This window comes from Bombus flavifrons, chromosome 18 (assembly GCF_040668555.2).
Source record: "Bombus flavifrons isolate JBK064 chromosome 18, iyBomFlav1_principal, whole genome shotgun sequence".
NCBI classification, from domain to species: domain Eukaryota; kingdom Metazoa; phylum Arthropoda; class Insecta; order Hymenoptera; family Apidae; genus Bombus; species Bombus flavifrons.
In genome coordinates, this window is record NC_138459.1 from 4,568,357 (window position 1) to 4,574,542 (window position 6,186).

At 37.5% G+C, this 6,186-nt stretch overlaps 1 long non-coding RNA gene across 1 annotated transcript; it reads left to right on the forward strand.

Annotated features, from left to right (window-relative positions):
* The first annotated feature begins 2,022 nt into the window (after positions 1-2,022).
* Positions 2,023-4,609, forward strand: LOC138189085 (uncharacterized). The gene is made up of 3 exons (XR_011175872.1): positions 2,023-2,850; positions 2,921-3,156; positions 3,232-4,609. It is a non-coding gene; the product is annotated as an uncharacterized LOC138189085 (long non-coding RNA).
* Positions 4,610-6,186: the final 1,577 nt, after the last annotated feature.

Sequence of the window (6,186 nt, forward strand, 5' to 3'; positions counted from 1 at the left end):
GGATCGATCCAACATATTGAATTATTAATTAATTTTCGCTGTTTGTGTAATTTAGATGTCCATTCTAAATTTATCTACTTAGAAAGTGAAAGTCAAAGTTCCATTCAAAATGCGTCCTTTTGTTTCATTCTCTTCCCTGAAAATTCTTATTCGATCAGATATTAACTAAATCCCATTTTGCCATTTTTCAATACCAAATACCCGAGTACAAGAGTAACACTGAATAGTTGAAACGAATTAGATGCACGTAGCATCTGATTTTCAGCAAGAATCTTGAAAACTCAGTGTCGCGTTTCCAACAAGACGTTTCATTTCAAGCGTGACGCCTTTAGAGTCGATCCTCTTGTCAGTCAAACATCCAGTCACAACAATTCAGCGGGTGGTTGCCGATGGACAGACAGCTGTCTATTCAGACACGAAAAACGTTGCCATTCTGCGAGAAGTTTATCTTCATAAAAGCGAGATAACTGGCTATTATTCGGTCGATCGTCTCTATTCTAACCAGCACGAAGGCAAAAGTCAGGAAGCCACGTGAAATAAAAGGAGGTAAGCTTAGCTCTGGATGGGCGGAATTTTGACGAGAAGATGGTTCCCTCGAGGAACAAAAATCTCGCGCCTCTTCCTACTCCGCCTGGATTCTCCAACGAAGAAATTTCCAGCTGAACCCATTTTTTCTTCTTTCCTATTTTATACGCGAATTTCGTCAAAGTGACTATCAACGTTGTTTGTGAATTATTGGACAACATTTTTGAATCTGGAAGCTTCGAATTGTGAATAAAATACAAATTATTGGAATTTGCTTTTGTGATGTAGGTGTTGATCGATGATTGATTAGTGCCACGTTAAGAGGGAACTTTTGTGCCTTGTGTTTTGGTGGAATTCTTATCAGTTGTTAGATAACAGATTCATTTAGTGATGTTAACAAAAGGGAGGTTCTAAGCATCGAGAAGAATAAATTTCAATTATTTAATTCTGAAGTTTCAAAATAGACAGAATATAATAATATAATAATAATAAGGGCAGATATATAATTGATAGTTTATTAATAATTGAAGCTTAAAAATTGCAATAAAATTTTTTCAAGGTTAGGTATCATTCGTAAATCTTGTGCCACTATTTTCATTGAACTAAATTAAAATTTCAATATACTGGTATCACCTTTAAAAGTACGATAATAAGTGCGATAATAAACGTACCAATAACAGAACAAGACGTCCTTGTCAAAGTCCATTATTTTTCTCGAATCATTCGGTGCAAATTCGCATCGATCGTATCTAAAGAACACTTTAGACGAAATACGATTTTCCACTTAGAACATTATCCTTTCTGTTCAGTTCTAGCACTATTTTGGTACTCAGCCTCTTCAACAAAATTCTCATTTTGAGTCCGTAAATCGGCAAACGTAACGGTTATCTCAAATCATCGCACTTTTCCAATTCATTTCTATTGTCCAAATCTATAACATCTTCCTTTGACGTTTGAACGTGATGCAGATGTCGTTTTCCCGAAACGATCTCGAAAACTGTCATCGGGGCACAACTCGGCACGGAAATCGAAAATTCAACGCACAAATATCGGATTGCACGAGACACGGGGTGAAATCACGGGGTGCGAATGCCATCGGTCGATCGATCTTCCAGCTCGAATTTTCCATAATTCTGGCCATTTTCGGAATGGCGGCGGCTTTTTGTATGCCGCTCGCACGAAATCGTAGCAGGGACATGGGAAAGCCCGCACAATGGAGTCATCGATCATTCGGTATGAGAGTTGCTCGATTGCTGGTCTAACCGTGCGGCCTCTCGTCGGCCCACGAATGCGAGCGTAATCGAGTGTATTTACTGAATGTTTCGTCGAGTGCACGCGAATCCACGCGTTTCGTGCGCTTCTCTTCCGTTTGTTTCTATTGTTCCACGAAATTCCGTACAATAAGAGAAATCGCGAGTGCGAACATTTTTACCTGATTGTGGTTGCTTGTGTATTATTTTTCATATAAACTGAAAGTTTTAATTGCATACGATTTGTTGTTTAATCTGGACAAAAATTAAATTGTCTGTGATAGGTTTAGGTGTCTTTCTTGTACAGGTTACTCCATATTATTTTTAATCGTTATATATTATAGTTTAATTTTTAATTATGAATTAGGTCATTGTTACTGTAAATAGTACAACATGGATCGTTTAAACATATTGAAATTAATTTTAGTCGATCGTATAATTTTCTACAAAATGGACAAAATAAGAATGTTACGAATATTTAATAGTCACAGTGTGAAATTGTTAGGTTAGGTGTAGGTTAACATTTGAAAATTAAGAAGATGGTCGATCTTTATCGATATCCGACTAAGGAACTGATTACGTACGAAAAACAATCGATTATTTTCATAACCTCGAATCGAACAGACACAAAGTTATTCCAAACGAATATTCGAAACTTTCCATTTTAAGGTATATTTTATAGCAAATAAATTTATAGTACAGTAAATAAAGTATCATGCAAGAGGACTTTCGTAGATTTCGTAAGAATATGTAATAAAAAAAAAACAGGTCTCGTATTATCTTTCTTACAAAAATCTTCTTCCTCGTGAAATTCTGTTATCTAAACCATCTCCAATTGCAGGCAAATTCCACAGAGTAAAAAATGCAGACTTCGAATTAGCAAGTTTGGCGCATCCTGCGAAAGTTCGGCGCAGACCAAGTTCAGCATAGTAAGGCGAAGACGAAGCGAGGGAAGAGGGCAAGATGTTGTTGGTCGCAGATAAAAGGGAACTGCAGCAAGGCGACTGCGGCTTAGCATGACAATGCAGGTGCCTCATCCCACGTCAAAACGCAGCGTGGCGCCACGACGAGATAGGTACCAGACCGATCGACTGGTTTGTAATTGTTTAAGAGGATTAGCCAGAGTAAAGTTTACGCGTGTCCAGGCCGGAGAGGGAGAATAAAGAAGCCCAGTTGCTGATATTTATCCGAACATTAGACTCGGCTAAACTCGAATTTACCAGCCTGATCCCGGAAAATAACATTAAAAGTGACTGGAATCGTTTGAACGTCGAATCACACGCCTCATCAACCAACAGTCGCCTCTTTCAGATGAATTCTTGTGGTTCGTCGCTTTGCAGATATCTGAAGAATTTCTATATCGATTCTAACTTCTGAACAGGTTAGCTGTTTTCTTTCCTTTTTTTCTTTTTGGAGATCATAGTGTACCGGTTTGATTTTAGTAACAATTCTTTAGGTAATTAGGAAACAAGATTCAAGTTCGAGAAGCAGCTTGGTTTGATTTCAGTAACAGCCGCTTAAATTACGAAAGGTAAAGTTGCAGAGTCGAATCTCGACGCAAGATTAGCAAACGCTGCCAAGAAATTTGCAGAATTTTATTATGAGAAGCTATTTTCTTATGAAAATTTTTTAAAATCAATAGGATAAAGGTTAAATCAATTTTATGCTATAATATACTTATAATTTCTAAAAAATGATACTCTAACCTCGAAATAACAAACTCTGTGTACCCTAATCTTAACAATTTACAGAAACGCGACGTAAAAGATAACGCAAACACACAAACATACGTAAACCCAAAGTGAAAGATGCCAAAAAGGACAGCGACAGCTAACATACTGGACCCAATTCGCAGGCAACATTATCATCAAACCCGAATTAACGAATATCGACGTACGAGGAGAGCGAGAGGACCGATGCACGAGGGCGTTCAGGTGAAAAAGATCGGCCGACAGTGAGAATCAGAACTATGAGACGTGAGGGAAGTTCGATCAAGATGAAGATTTCCTGATCTGATGCACGGCACAGAACGGATGTCGCGGGTGGCCGCAGGTGGCGCCCTCGATATAAGCTCTTCTGACTGAACCGCTGATACAGGACCGCTCTCCTAAAACTTTCACGGCGGAATGTGTCATCCTGTCACTGAACCCACATGGGGTAAGAGACGTCCCATGGGCCCGTCAACCGCGTCCCTCCAACTCCTATATCTTTCTCCGTCTTTTTCTCTCGCTTCCTCCGAATCTACTTCATCCAAGTTAAACGCTGCTTCGTACACTGTTATTACACAACTTTGTGGGAACTTCATTGACAACGATCACATTTATATCTGCTATTTGTAGCTATTAATCCACTGAAATGCACAGTCGTCTAGCAGACATGTCGTCTAACATGCAAGGGATGTTAAAGATATAAGTGTAGAACCGAATCTTAACACTATGACTGCCACTGTCATCTATGACCCGCCACAGTTTCCCCTGTGACGCCACTGTGGTCATTGGTAACCGGAGCGCTTCAACTTCTTACAATTGTAAAAATTGTATGAAAATTCACAGTTAGGGCATTTTGAATATAACCGATAAATAGAAGATACTTTGAAACAAAAAGTATCCCATTGAACAATTAAACATTTTAATTAGAACATCAATAAAAAGAATGAGAACAAATGTTACATCTAATGGTGCACTGTGTTAAAACACTTTAAACATAAATGTGGCTCATCGATACAATGTGGACAATAGGTGGTCACCTTTTTGGTCCGATTCTTAGCAATTTTTGATCCTAACTGTTTAACATTTTTTTTATACCACTCTCTGCAAAATTTTCGTGCCAGGTACGCTTGCCCTTCTTTCTTCTGCGTTTCGTGTCGCAATCTTGGTCGAATAAGTATAAGGATAAGTGTAAGGTGCGTTGCGAGTGCCATTCTAAAAGCTGATACCTTGATTTATGTTTTTGTTGCTTGTTTATAGAGTATCATCGCGTTTGAAATTGATGTATTTAACAATAACTCTAAAGTTAATTTTGTATACCATTTGAAGGTTCTTCTATGTGCTGTAGAATATGCTACCATTTAATCTGATAAATCTACAGCACATTTGCCTCTGTTGTAATCTATCACTACCATTCGTATATCACAAACAATTTTTTCCGGACCTCTACCATTTCAGCCGAATGTTTCGTCGAAATCATAAAAATAATCGTAATACTGTTTACTAATATCTTCTACACGTTTCAACAATATATTCTGCATATTTTGCTTACTTCAAAATAACGAAAGCGAATGGTTTGTTGAAATAAACGAAGCCTTCTTATGGAACAATTAGTATAACAATGAGTTAAGGGTTGAAACACAAGAAAATGCGAAGCAGAGTGCAAAGTTATTTTGTAATAAACATTTGTAAAATCTGTGAATACACATACATTCATATACACAGAGAGAAAACATAAAAGTGTTGTAATATGACTAGGAAAGAAAGCTGAATTTGTGATAGGAGTACTTAGACGTTTGATATGGAACAATTAGTATAGCAATGAGTTAAGGGCTGAAACACAAGAAAATGTGAAGCAGAGTGCAAAATTATTTTGTAATAAACATTTGTAAAATCTGTGAATACACATACATTCATATACACAGAGAGAAGACATAAATGTGTTGTAATATGACTAGGAAAGAAAGCTGAATTTGTGATAGGAGTATTTAGACGTTTGATATGGAACAATTAGTATAGCAATGAGTTAAGGGCTGAAACACAAGAAAATGCGAAGCAGAGTGCAAAATTATTTTGTAATAAACATTTGTAAAATCTGTGAATACACATACATTCATATACACAGAGAGAAAACGTAAATGTGTTGTAATATGACTAAGAAAGAAAGCTGAATTTGTGATAGGAGTATTTAGACGTTTGATATGGAACAATTAGTATAGCAATGAGTTAAGGGCTGAAACACAAGAAAATGCGAAGCAGAGTACAAAATTATTTTGTAATAAACATTTGTAAAATCTGTGAATACACATACAGTCATATACACAGAGAGAAAGCGTAAATGTATTGTAGGATGACTAGGATGATTTCGTGTGAAGAAATTAGTGGCCCACTGGATTGAGGTCACTCGCTTAAAATAAATTCATATTTGAACAGTATCTTTGTTTTGCTAAGAATTCCCTCAACAACAAAGCGATTGAAAAGTTGCTGTAGCGCCTACGCAAAGATTAATTAATTAAATAGACGTTGCAAAACGTAGAGAATACTAACCCGATTCCGCTTGGAAATCGGAGCAAGCTCGGTGGAACCCGGTTAGGATGGTTCTCCGTGTAGCTTTCACGACGTAGATCTAGCGGTTCCTAATTAACCCATCAGGACGTCAGGCGTTAATGAAAGCGCAGGAGACAGTGTGCCCTGTCAGGGACAGG